This window comes from Battus philenor, unplaced genomic scaffold (assembly GCF_028537555.1).
Source record: "Battus philenor isolate CCGP_79_NKW_IND1 unplaced genomic scaffold, ilBatPhil1.0.hap1 SCAF_22, whole genome shotgun sequence".
Taxonomy (NCBI): Eukaryota; Metazoa; Arthropoda; class Insecta; order Lepidoptera; family Papilionidae; genus Battus; species Battus philenor.
The window spans coordinates 7,282,512-7,297,086 of NW_027181685.1; the positions used below are offsets into that span (position 1 = coordinate 7,282,512).

The 14,575-nt window shown below is 31.3% G+C and overlaps 1 non-coding gene across 1 annotated transcript; it reads right to left on the reverse strand.

The window, feature by feature from the left end:
- Positions 1 to 1,029: 1,029 nt before the first annotated feature.
- Positions 1,030 to 1,111, reverse strand: TRNAL-AAG (transfer RNA leucine (anticodon AAG)). The gene has a single exon. It is a non-coding gene; the product is annotated as a tRNA-Leu (tRNA).
- Positions 1,112 to 14,575: the final 13,464 nt, after the last annotated feature.

The following is a 14,575-nucleotide window of genomic DNA, read 5'->3' on the forward strand; positions in this document are numbered from 1 at the left end:
ATTTCAGCTCTAGGTTGTTCAATGCGGTATTCTACATACTGTACCTTTTCCATAGATTTCTAATAAGAACAAAATTGTAGTTACTTTTGTATGAGTATTTATGTTAAAGTAGCATACAAACTATGGATTGATTTTAGATAACGATTACTAGAAAGATTTTGTGTGAAACATTAAATTAAAAAAAGTATTATTAATTAAATTTATATACAGGATGGTTGGTTATAGATACAAAAGCTCTAACGGGATGAATGTATAGCTCATTTGTCTACCGAAAGCTTCTTACTCTTATTTCCAATCACCATGTATAAAATGGTTACTCTGAAATATGATACATTAATTGATTTTTCTATTAAAATGCGATATACCAATAACTTCTGAGAGTAAGTCTGCACGGACATACAGTATTATGTATATATTTTAATATGTAGTAATCCGAAGTATGAAAACGCTTTTCCTTCCTATATTAGAATTACGATATTGATTTATTTTGAGTTCATTGATTTTTAGAAATGGTGTGCATTAATTGATGTACTTTAATTGACAGTAAATTATTGGCAGATTCAACCACAAAAAACTTTTACACTTTTTACCAAGCAACTTGTATACTGTAAATTTATAAACTTAATTGCATTATTAGGTTTTTTACATATGTGACCAGTGACCTTTTTATTGCATGTGATAAATCTCTTTTTCAAAAGACCGTCTAGATTGACAGTGCAGCGGCGTCATTGTTCATATTTTAATGCTGTATTGCGTGAGCATTATTGTGATTCTGTTTCAAGGATAACGATTATATAAGGCATCATCACTTACTTTGAAATATTGTAATCGCTCTCGTAGTCGATACTTTAGTAAAAATTATGAAAAAATATAAAGCGTCTTGTATTGTTTTTTTCGTATCTCCCGGTTTAAGGTAGCAAAGTGGCTAAGAATGTTTAGCTTAGATCTCTTTATAGAAACTAGAGGGCTCTCAGATTCCTCGAACTAGGCTTGCTAGCTTATTTATTTAATATAATCAAAAAAGAAACATGGCAGCGGTGGGATTCGAACCCACGCCTCCGAAGAGACTGGTGCCTTAAACCAGCGCCTTAGACCGCTCGGCCACGCTACCTTGTTACATTGTGTTTAAACTAAAGTTGCAAACTGGTGTAATATATTTTACCTTATTTCCAACTTAAAATATAATACCAGACTCTTCACGGTAAGCCACCTATCAACAAGTCCTTAATTATTTTTTTCCATATCGCCAGCAAACAACTAAATAATTTCGACAAAATACTGGTTGTAGATATTGTACGGTAAAAGACCATGTGGATGATCGCCTACCCGTTTGTATGATTAAAAAGAAAGAAAAAGCAGGATAACTTAGTACGGAAACAGTTTTTCATCGTTTTCGTTAATGCGTTTTTAGATGGACATGTCACGAAATGAAAAAACGACCGCGAAAAAGCATATTTTTTGGAAAGGGTATCTTTTGGATATTTTCTTATTCATATTTTTAAAAGTTCAAAATAATATTAACAAAGTTTCACACGGAACAATTAGAAGAATTAAAAATTATTATAGAACATAATGATACTTAAGTATCTCACTAATGTCTCCCTCGGAAACTTTAATATCGAACATGTTTGCGAAAGTAAAATCTAAAGTAAAATGCAATTACGATGCCATTAATCACGTGTCGACCGGAATTTAATCAAAGAATACTCATTTGCATGTAATATGTGGGGGGCGCAAGTAATAAATTTTTGTCATTTATTACGGAGAAGGCAAAGGGATTTTCACTTTTCTGCAATATACTGGAAGATTAATGTTATAAGGCTTTCAGAATTCATAATTCGAGATAAAATTATCTTCTTCGTTATGGTTTTTTGATTCCTGCTTCGACTATTTTAAACTCTGTCTACAGTTGTTAATATTATAGTTGTTAAGCTTTAAATTTATGTACAAATAAAAATATATTTCAAGAGCTCTCTCTGAGTCATATACGTTCAAACACAAATCGACTCAAAGGCTCAAAAATTTGATTTTTGGTTGGCAGTTCAGGTAAAGACATTTTCTTCATTATTGATCATTCAATCATTCTTTCATTCATTCATTTGTGATCCAATGTGTTGTATTATATAGTTCACACGAAGCCTGCGGCCTACTAGAAAACTGCAGCTTAAGGTCGTATGTATATTGGACTTAACAACTATAGACCGTTCGCTTGAAGAAAGAAGAATACAAAGAACCACAAGGTGCCAATCAAATCGTTCCGAATAAGAAAGTAAATTTTACAGTGACCGGTTGGAGTTTGTTATATATATATATATACAAAATGCGCTGGATCTTTGACCCCTGTTTAGTAATGTTTTTATTTATTTTGTCATTGTTTGACTATAAATCATTAAATGTTCTTAATGAGATAGTTATAAGGCAACAATTGTAACTAATTTTATATTTCTAAGTTTCTTAGTTTGTACTTTCTTACTGCTTTTTGTTACTGTTTATCTTAAGTAAAGTAAATAAAGTAAACCATAATATAACGAGTATACATCTAAAAAGAAAGCTACAATATTGTGGTCGCATAACGAAAAACGCAAAATACGAGCTTTCTGCAATTTTTCGTACATGGTAAAATTCACGGAAAGCAAAGTGTTGGTAAAAGATGAAAATCCTGTCTGAAAAACTTACAAAAGTGGCAAGACACAAACTTTTCAGTTTGTGTCTTACTATTCTCAGCAAATCTGCGTTCCGACCCGGTGGTAGCTTACTACACATAATGTTAAAATAATTGGCTATTCAAAAGTACATGTATATGTCTAGAATTACTAAAAACTACTAGAACCCAGATATTTTTAAATTGAATTGGCAGACACACTTTCGAAACCAAAGTTTTATTAGGATCGGTTTGCGTGGTAGTGGGTCAATATTAACTCATTTGCTCAAGTTTCTATTCATTTACATCATTTCAGTTAGACTACGTCCACTGCTGAATATATGACTGTTCTGTAGGTATCAATAGGAACGGGTGAACATTTACACAAGACTTGGTCTAATCATAAGAAAATAAAGACAAGACATTCCTTCAAGAAATGCATTGTATTTCAAAAAGACATTTAATTCCCTATTAAAAACAGTTTTTATTAATAAACTACCAGAAGTACTGGGATGTTAAGAAAATAATTGTTTTGTTGGTGAGTTTTTTTTTTAATTTGTTTCATTCTTTAGCAAAATTTTGACTAGCAGGCGATTTTGTCGTACGAAACTGCATCGTAATTTCATGGTAATATTAGGATTTTATCAAAATTGGTAATATTTTTTATTGAATATCTACTGTAACACGTAAATTTACATTTAAATGTTAAGCTATATAATTTAGCTACATTTCTATAATTTTTAGATTTGTTTAAAATGATCTGGATATAATTTTGTACAACACCAAAAAGAGTAATGGAAGCAAAGCTTGTTGAATAAATAATAACACATCGCGGGATTGTTTTCACAACTCAACCCAAATTAACCTCGGACAAAATATTAGAGGAGCACCGGAAAGATTTTGGCCAGCGCTAAAATGATAATGTTGTTTTGTCTTTAATGTATTAAACTTTTTGTGCGTTTGCGATAAAAATATTAAATCGGAACCGTTGATTTTCTAAAATAACTATAATGAACAATACACAATTAACTTTAATTTTTTAAATTATATAAGTCCGTTTATTATTCTCTTATCTATGTGTACAAAAATTAATCCCTGTTTCCATAGCTTAAACACTTGAGAGAGACATTACCGATTGAATTTACCTCATTTAAGTTTCCGAAATTTTATAGAAAAGTGTAATAAAAAAAAAACAATTTCCATTACCCTTTGCATTTTTAATGTCAACAAATAAATTGCTAAGGTAGTCAGTCGTTGAGTGTTTGTGGCATTAATTTTTTAAATCATGATTTTGACATTGATAACCATAAGTCGCCCTTTCTAGTATTAGTAAAATATCAACATCATTTATTAACGTACCAGAATATATAACTGAGAAGGTGGTGTAGCAATATGCATTATAATAAAAATGATATTCTTAAAAAAGACTATTCTTTAATTTGTAAAGGACTGGATTGATTATTTGTAGCTAAAACAGGACAATGTCTAAGGGGTCAGTTGGTATAAGATAATATATATGTATGTATAGCGTTCATACTCCATATTGATGGCCACTTCGGCCACAATACTTTAATGTTCAATAATTTTTGCGCGTTTGAATTCAAATTCGTGATGTGATCGCTGCCGTTGTATTAGGGTCGTGTAAATTGTAAATACTCTTTGTATATATGCGAATAAACCTTCGATCACTCCTGGCTATCATTTTCCTCGCCATGAAACAGAAACGAATACGTGCTCGGGTGATAACTGGCCTCTGCCCGTTAGTTGCGTATAAATAAAGCCGATGTACACTTCTGTTTGTATAGGTGATAAATATTTTATTTCTTTACGCTATTATGCGTCAATATGACTTGGACGTTTATTTGATACTAAGTTCCATAGCCAAACCAAACCAAACAAGAATGCTGATAGTTCTAGGTTTTCTAACATAAAATAAAGACAAAGATTTTGTATTCGTCTATATCGTTAAATAAATACATAGTCAACAACGGATATAAAAAAATATATTTTTGATAATTTTTATGATTATTTTTTCATATTAAAACTAAGAAAATAAATCAGAAAGCGTACACTACACATATATTTTACTTAGTCCACAACTTACGGTAATATTATATATAATATATGAGGAACCTTTTTATGTATTGAAAAGACTTCAATGTATCGAAAACACGGTGTCGTATTTCCCAAGCTTTACACAGACAGTCACCAGCTGCACTCAGAGCGCATTATGCAAACATGGGCCCGAAGCGAATTCAATTTCCTCCTCTTTATAGTTTATAGAAAGAAAATATCTAGCTCTTTTTCATATTTGAATATTTTGTATTACATTAAGTTATACATCTATGTATAAAAATGAATTTCTTTGTTATATCCACACGCTACGAGATTTTAACGATTGTAGCGATTATTTAGCTTTTTATCTTTTTAATGTTTTGTAAACTATTCCTACATAAAAAATTGCATAGCAACTGGATAATAACTATTGTTAAACTTTGGTCATTCAACAGTTCATCGTCATAATTTCAGCCGAACGAAGTTCACTGTTTGACACAAGCTTTTTCCCTAGATTTCAAACAAGACCGAATTGCAGCGGCTTGAATTCAACGTTTTCCGACGACTTTAATAAAGTCTATCATCGACATCTAGGCACTCCAAAATCTTAAGGCCCCAGCGGCCATCTATTCTGAGCGCTATGTGGCCTGCCACTGCCAGATCGCGCGATGCAAATTTATATTGTCGTTAACAACTATACACAATACATATAATCAGTATACATAAATGACAACATTAAATTATTTATTTTTAATTTAATCAATAAATAAAAACATAAGACAAAAGAAATCACTCCAAAATATGTTACATAGAAACTTATTTCTTTATTTTTAATTATTTCTTTTAAAATGCTACAGGACAATTACTTTTTTCAGAACAGTGACTCGGAACCGCTATTTATTAATAAAAAAAATACATATCATACACAGAGCATCAGTACAAAAGGACATAATATTACATTGTTTAACAACATTTTTGTTAAGAAAATTCAGTAAAGAAGAACACGATATAAAAAATATATCATAAGTAGTAGTAAAGTATATAAATGTACAAAAATACGACCAATGGTTTAGAATCATGCAATGGCGTTGACAGGCGTATATTTTGTTTGAAATATAACCGCTGTTCACTAACGAAACCATTATGTGCACTTCGGAATATTTTAGTAAAAAAACAAAAGTGTGTTATGTACCAACTTTTTAATATATTTTTTTTATAAACAATAAAATAATAACTAAACGAATATAGATAAACTAACTATTAATCTTTAAGTCGTTATTGTAGCAGTATTAATTTTTTTCATAGTCTCAATGCATATTTAACGATTCTTAGTTTGAGTAACTATCATTATCAAATCTAGCCAATTGTTGTGTTAAAATTTATTGGTTTTCTATTCTTGTAAATTTATATATGTCTAGATTATTACTAGATTTTGCTGGAGGTTGTCTAGACTGGGAAGGTCACTAACGTAGCTATTATTTCGTCCGCCTAACAATATTGAGCAAGCATTATCGTGTTCTGTTTTGAAGAGCATACGATGCTCTTGAATGTCGTCGACAGTGAAATTTGTGAGCTAAGGTTTATTACGATAAATGTGTTTATAATTTTTTATTTAAAAATCTGGGGTTACGAAGCATTTACTAAGCATATCGCTAAATCTTTTATATCAGCATGATATATCAGTTTTGCTTGGTGCAAGGGTTTCTGATATTATATTATTAAAGCGACCAAAATTCATTCAAAACTCGATTAAACCGAGAAATATTCACATATCTGTTGTTTTTTTTTATGGAATGTGTGGCTATCCGCCAGAATATTTTTTTTTTAGTAAAGCAAATTGGAGTACTTAGTATTTTTGGGAACATATTACCAATTACACATTTTATGAAAGTATCAGTAGAACAATTTTGCAAATACTACTTTAATTTTACATAGCATCTTTCTATTTATTTAGTTAGTCATGGTTGAAAAAAAGCATAGTTCAAGAAAACAAGAATTCTGTTTAGAGACTAGGCAGAAAAAGGCATCAACAGAAAAAAGAATAATGATAGGTCTAAAAAAGGAATTTTTTCAAAATATTAACAGCAAAATAAGACATTATATCAATATTTAATCATAAGCATATACATGGGTACCATAATACATAACTAAACTGAAATTTAGTAATAAATTTGAAAGCCACAGTTTATGAACTGAAAAAACTCGAGGTCTGTACACTTGTTTGTGTCAGTGGTTGCCCTTATATAATTCACACTTTGTGCATTAATTATATAGGATTGCATCAGAGGATAGGCAGCAGCGTCTTCTGTGTACTATAATACCGCACTACTATCGCCAGCAAACCTTCTAAGCGTGGCAATTGTGGTATTTCCCCCATAGATATTCATTGTGGAGGGGCGTTTATGGACTGAAACATTTGCAGCACTGAAGCATTTGGTTTCCAGACACGACTGCTAGGTGGGTGTTGGCCGTAGTTTTTCAAACATCAAAGCCTACAACATAAATTGTATTTTAAATCGAATCAGGATTCAGACTAGGGACATCGATTTATAAAAAACCTTAGAAAGTTGGATCCCACATAAAGTGGTCAATGTACGATTTCTATTCATAGTTTACGTGCGTAAGCACTTTGACCGAAACAAGCAACGTCGGTAGGCTGATTGCGTTTTGAATCCTAGCTAAGCGAATACATCAGAATTGTTAACGCGGGTGTTTACAAGCGGTGGCGTTTGTAACAACTAGCTATATAATAAAGATCGTAACACGAGCATTTTTTATACGTCAACAACTTATTGCGTAACTTGGTCTAAGGTTCATTCCATTATGGATATAAATTGATTAATAATATATGCACCTGCTTCATTTTATAATATATAAATTGATTAATAAAATATGCACCTGCTTCAAAGCAAAAGTCAATTATCAATTTGTGCAAACGACGTTCGTAAATTTGCTTTCGTATTGCATTTTCATTAATAAGTAAGATTGATCATCATTAGAAGGTTATTTTATTTAAGACATAAAAAGAAGTAAATATAAATGTAAGTCCAAAGTTTTATTATAAACTTTATCTAAAATCCTTTTGAAGTTATTAAATTTAATAATTTATTTTCAATATTTTTTAATGATAACAAACTTTTCTTTAATAAAGAAAGATATTTTAAAACTTTTTGTATTTCTTTTATAAACCTCATTCATATAGAGCAGGTAATACAAACCTACCGCAGGTCCGTAGAGGCCCGTGTCTCTCTCGACCGCCGAATAGTCCTCGCTTAGTGCTACATACTTTACACCCCACTCACTACAATATGCACCTATACGGGTATAGTTATCCGCGTGTGTACGTCTTTGTCGTAACTGAGATACGATCCCCAGCGTAAAATTTTTAGCCCGCGGACCTCTGTTTCGTCGGGCTCAATTTCGATGAAGCTGTACAAAGGCTAGATCGGCTAGCAGCACAATTTCTAATACATCAAATAGCAATAGCCACCGCATGCAGCATCAGAGTTTTGCCCCGCCCGTTATCATTTCTTTCAATTCTTCAGGCTACGCCGGTAACTGGTTCTCCAGCGAATCTCCTCATTTCTCAACAATTGCTATTAAAGTTGGTTACTTCTTAACTTAACAAAAACTTTATCGAAATCATTCATATTTCATTATAAGTAACGTACTCTGTAGATTGTTCATATAAAAATATAGTTTCTAAGGTGACTTGCATTGACCTTTGTCTTGTTACCTATTCGAGTGTTAGAAAAACATCAATGTATTTAAGCACCAGAAAATAAAAACGCGTTACTGTATATTAAAAAGATTGTACTATTACGTTTTTGGAATTACCTTTTTGAATTTATGATGACTGTCGAAACATCTAGTTTAAAAAAAAAAAACTACACAATTTCATTTATAAATGAAAACGTCATTTTAAAGGACAAATGAAACAATCGCATAATGCACGAGTTGATCGGCGATTAATCTCGCCTACGTTATGCGACAGGTGCGGCGCACTAATGGCATTTTCAATTTTAGCCGAACGTTTATCAGAAATTTAATTTCCTGACAGAGCAAAAATGGCCGATATGTTTTTTATCAATCATAAAAAGAAATATGCATGTATATTTTTTCTCTCATTTTGAATTTTATAAAATGAAATTGTTTATTTTAGAATATTTGATGAAAAGAAAATCAGAGGAAATTGTGTATCCAAGAAGAAAAAAAGTATTTATTACCCATAAAACTTCTGATTATATCAAATTATATATATACATAGTCTATAAACCTTATTAACCCATTTACTTTTTTTAATGTATAATTTCAAAATATTATATCATATGTATCAAAAACTTCCTTAATTATTTTATTACTTTACCGCAACTGTGTTAGTAGAAGTCCACTAAAAACACCGCAACGTCTCTTTACTATTTTAAGAAATTGATAATAGATAAATGTTCACAGGTCCACAGTTGAAGTATAATCTCTGCTTACTAATGAACATATTTTGTGTCTGGCATAGTCTAGGATTAAAAACGCGAAAGCTATGTACTACACAAATTCACTCTGGATTTGTACAGTTTGATCTCCCGCATAGATAACGAAAATGTTTCTTTAAAAATTAAACAATGGTATAATAGTTTGAAGTATTATCATATTTCTTTCTTTATTGTATTTTCGAGACATAGCTAAATAATAATTAGTTTGTTAGCACTCATAGATACTCGTATTAAGCATTCAGAAATCGGTATATTTAAGCCACGGTTCTGACTCCAACCATTCATGTTAATGGAAACATTTAACTCTAATACCGAACGTTTGTACCCTTTATTGGTCCCGGGGGTAAATTCTACATTTTACACCCTTTCTGCATTAAGGAAGATCCGACTCATTGTATCCCTATGGCATAATTTAAACTGTCATTATTTATTACATTTGATGTTTAACGTTAAGAAAAAAATAACCTATTTCTCTTTAGTTTTTTTTTCCCTTCTTCCTTCAATATTTTTTTGTAACGTATAGAGGAAGTTCTGATATATAAAAATAAATGCCCAGATAAAGTAGTTGTACATATAAACGAATAAGTGGCAAAGAAGCTTGATTAAATAAATCTTCTAAATAGTTTTATTCCGGCCGCGATTATTAATTTCAGGAAACATCTCCATGTGAAGGTCACACGTGACTTTTTTCTAAATAATAAAAAACAATAAGAGCACCATGGTCATCGTCTTAATTAATCTATTAATAACTTTGTTATTAGTCTAATGTGTTGAAATGAATGATAAAAACGTTTGAAAAATTACAATTTTCACTTCGGGGAATGGCGGACTTATTGCCTCATAGGCATTCTCTATTAGTCAACCTGTATTGATGCAGAGCTAATAAGTCGATAGGTGTATGAATGTAATAGAAAAATAATACAAAAATCGTAATATTCAGAACAGCGGTAGCTTATCGGTAGAGGACTGAGGCTTGCGATCATAGGTTACGGGTTCACTTTCTGGTAGACAACCTTTTGTAATTCACACTTTGTGCATGAATTACGTAGGATTGTCACTGATAACAAAAAAGTTTTCAGAAGATGGGCAGCATCGTTCCATGTGTACCATAAAACCACACAACACACAATCCACTTGCTAGGCGTGGCGATTATTATACATCCTCCAGTAGATATTATTAAGGGAGACATAGACCATAGACGCCCTCCGCGAGACCTATGCCATATCAACAAATATACAACAAATAAATAATAAATATTTTTATCTATTTATACACTCTTAAATAGGAGGATATAATTTATTATTTACATATTTTCACACATATGTATAGTACTTTTATAGTTATAAACAAGTAGTGTAAAAATAATTACGTACGAACCTTATTTTTAAACAAATAACAATTTCCCTTCTCCGAAGTCGTGTTTATCCGTAAGCAGGCCGATTACGACAGGAAAAGAAGTAAACAAAGAAAGTTTTGTAACTACGACAAAGTAGTTTAAAAAATATTTGGTCGTAGTTTCCTTTCATGGTCTTATTTTATTATTTTAGATAAAATCTGTATCGGTAATCGTAATATAAACAAACTTGATAATGATTAATTAATATAGTACAAGTGAAACATATGTAATAATGTGTAAACAATATGTAAAAATGTAGTGTTCTATTTCTTCCAAACACTACCATTTAGTAAGATATGTAGATCTTTGAGGGAGCCTTAAGCCTCTCAGTGGATGTCAGTCGGCTAATGAGATGGTGGTAAATAAGCCTTAAGTGAAAAAATTAACATAATTTATGAAAAAGGACCTTAAAGAATTTTACTTCGATACAGAATATTATATCGCTATTAATGACTATCTATAAATTATATAGAAATATTAAGTAAAATTGAACCCACAGAAACAAGACATTGTAAATTAATTTAAGTATGATTGAAAGTAATAATAGAATTGTATACCAACTATCGAAATAGACCCCTTTCACAAGAGATGTTTAGTAAAGACGATGAAATTCAATTAACAGCTCATGAATCAATTAAAACTTTAACCGTGATATACAAACTACTTAAAGTTGTTAGTCCTTTGCAACTAACCACGTTATTTCAAGTTTCGAATACAAATTTCAGATGAATTAAATATTTTTTAATTACATTTATAGCAAATTAGTAGTTTACCCTAATGATGTTATTCATATACATTATCTTCAAACAAGAAGCACACTTTCTAATATATTTTTTTGATTTGCTTAGTAAGTAATAAGTAAGCATAAAACAAAACATATAGGCTGACGATTCCACTAGGGAAATTTTATGCAAAAATTCATGTGCGATTTATATCCGCCACCATTTACCACACATAATATTATATGTTATAGGAGAAAATGGCGGTGACTTATTTTTGCCAGGATTACTCCTATTCTGAAATAAAAATGTTAATTAATATAACTAGACCTATGTTTAATGTTATATGTATTTAAAATATGTATTATATTCACAAAATGTTAAAATTAATATTGTTTTTACATTTGCTAATTATATATATAAATTTATTTATTATTACGATAGTGGAATCTAATAAAAAATGAACTCTTAAGTTTACTTTTAACATTATAATTCTAAAGTGCTTAAGTAGAATAATTAGTTATTTTTATTCATAAGAAGCGATGTATTTAAAGTAAGCCGGTAAATCAGCTTTTCTGTATACGAGCAATTTATACGCACGAAAACAATATGTTTTTAATCCACTAATTTCTGTTCTTCGACAATGGGAAATTAATTTGTGAAATTACTGTAAAATTATCTTTTATTCGTAATCACAAATACCAATGAAAAGATCTTTAAAAATATGTTCGGACTAATCATCCATTTAAGATTTAGATTTTACTCAGAAGCTGGTTTTGCTGCTATTGTTACGACTAAATTTTATCATCGTTTCTAAATTTAGTCGACCTTAATCTCATATTAATACAAGTTAACAAATTTGGTGCTTGAGACTGCGAAAATAAAATTCAATGTGATTTTATAATACGGAAAAACAGCCTTTTCTTAATCTTCTTTTACCCTTCCCCAATCGCCATGATGATCGGCTTTGCACTGCCTGCATTCAGCGACTTTTGTTTACTTTGTTATCCGCGTCTACGGATTCGTGATCACCTCTCGATAAACTTTCGGCCTCAACGTCATCGATTGCGTAAATGATGTGCGCTATCCACGGCCACTTCGAGCTAAGTCAGTATCCATGGTTCTTCTGTGGATCCCCTCATTTCTTATTTAATCTCGCAGCGAAGCTTCAAGTGTTTCTAGATCACGAAGTACCAATTACATTATTCCATGACCTTATACATCTATGTATAAAAATGTCAATTTGTGCCCAAAAATACGAAGCTGTTTTTCACTGCAGGGCAAATATATTTTTTATGAGGCAAAGGTCACTTAACAGTAAATAACTTATTATTGTGTTAAAGAAGTAGTACTGATAAGGGAGAACCGACTTCGTAATACTAACGAAGGAAATATTTTTTTGTTTACTTTTTTGTTCCTGTTATCGCAATCAGGATGCTCTTGTACCTAATTCAGTTTTAATAAACTCCTTCAAAGCGATGCACGATTCAATTAATTAACGTAACCGAACGAACACAGGAGCACTACCTTTCACCAGTTTAACCAACTTAACTCTTATCCGAGGAAATGAATAATCGATACCTTAAGTGCAGCGGTAAAAGGTTTTGTCGGAAATTTTCATGCAACGATAACAATCTCTTGTTCGATAGCAAATTAATTTAACTTTGTTGTAATGCAGACACTACGAAAAATCAAAAATTTAATATAATACTGTGTACAATATGTATGAAGGTCAACCGTAATAATGGGCGTTATTGACAAAAAAATTAAAACTTGTTAAAAGGAACTACAAATTACATTTGAAATAATTTTATTTGCTCTATTTTTCTAGACTGGCCGCAGAAAATTAGCGATATTTTTAAAACAAATATCATAATTTAATGTACGCGTAAGTTGTATAATATACATCGAAGTCATTTCAGCACATATCCCTCCAAAAATATTTATGGGAGATAAACTTTAATCGTCACGCTTGACCTGCGACTTGGCGATCGCAGTGTGGTATTATGGTACTACGCAGAGGACGCTGCTGTCCATCTTCTGGAAACTTATTTGTGATCAGTGGTATTCCTGTATAATTAATGCACAGTGTGGATTATATAAGATTAAATCCCGAGAATCGAACCAGCGACCTATGATTACAAGTCTCAGTCTTTTATCGTTGGGCTACCGCTGCTTGTATAATGTACGGCTTCTATATAAGGCAAAAAAAGGTTGGTCCAAAGTATTCAATAAAAATTTTTATTTCTGTCTTATTATTTTTGGATAGTCTTTAGCAATAATGATTTCGATATTTATATGCTTCTTTTTTCATTCTCGTTTGCTTTAAGAAATACGATAATTTAAGTGTATTTAGGTAAGAACTTTAAATTATAAAGGCGTAATTCCCTAAATTATCTTTGCAAGTTTTAACTAGAACATGATTAAATGTTCAAGAACAAAATTCTTTTTAGCGGCTTACTATGAATGAATTTAATAGCCTTATGTAATGACATAATAATTTATTACCTACATTCTCATCATATGTAAACATAGTAGAACTTTTATTATGAACGATCTCGTGAAATCTTTCAAAAACTGGTAAATAAGGAAAACTAGGAACTTAATCGCCTCTCATAAAATATTATGAGTTTATGTCGTAATATATAAATAAGGTAGAAGCGTTTTATTTATTGGAATCTATTTTAATCTACAACCGGAGGAAACCCTGTCCCGGTTATGCAGCCTGGGCTTGACATTTAGTTCGCTAACTTTTCATAGCAAATAATAAAGCTTTGTCGCCGTGTTCATTATTTTATTATTTTTGAAATAAATAGTAACATTCGAACAAATGTCAACGGCGCTCTTTCTACATCAATTACGATAAGACTTTTACACACGTGATGCTAACAGCCTTCATACCATCGAATTGTGCAAAATACCTTTTTTCATTTGTGAAATACCACCAAAATAAACAGCGTACCTTTTTATTTAGTATTTTAATCGATAAACAAAGATCTTCTCGAGTCTAAACTCAAGGGGTCCACTAAAGCGAGTAAGTATTAGTAGAAGCCTTTCTCAGTGTTCTACGATGGTTCTAGTCTCTAGTGGCTAAGCTCGTTATAAAGCACCATCTTACGTAAGCCTCTAAGAAGGATAGTGTCGCGGGACGCGGAACTTTCAATGTAGAAAAATATCGCGTAAAACGTTAATCGCTCGGTCAGAAAATTGCGCAGCTCTACCAATTCCCTATTACAATTACACGTCGACATATTGCCTGCGACCTACATGTTTTTT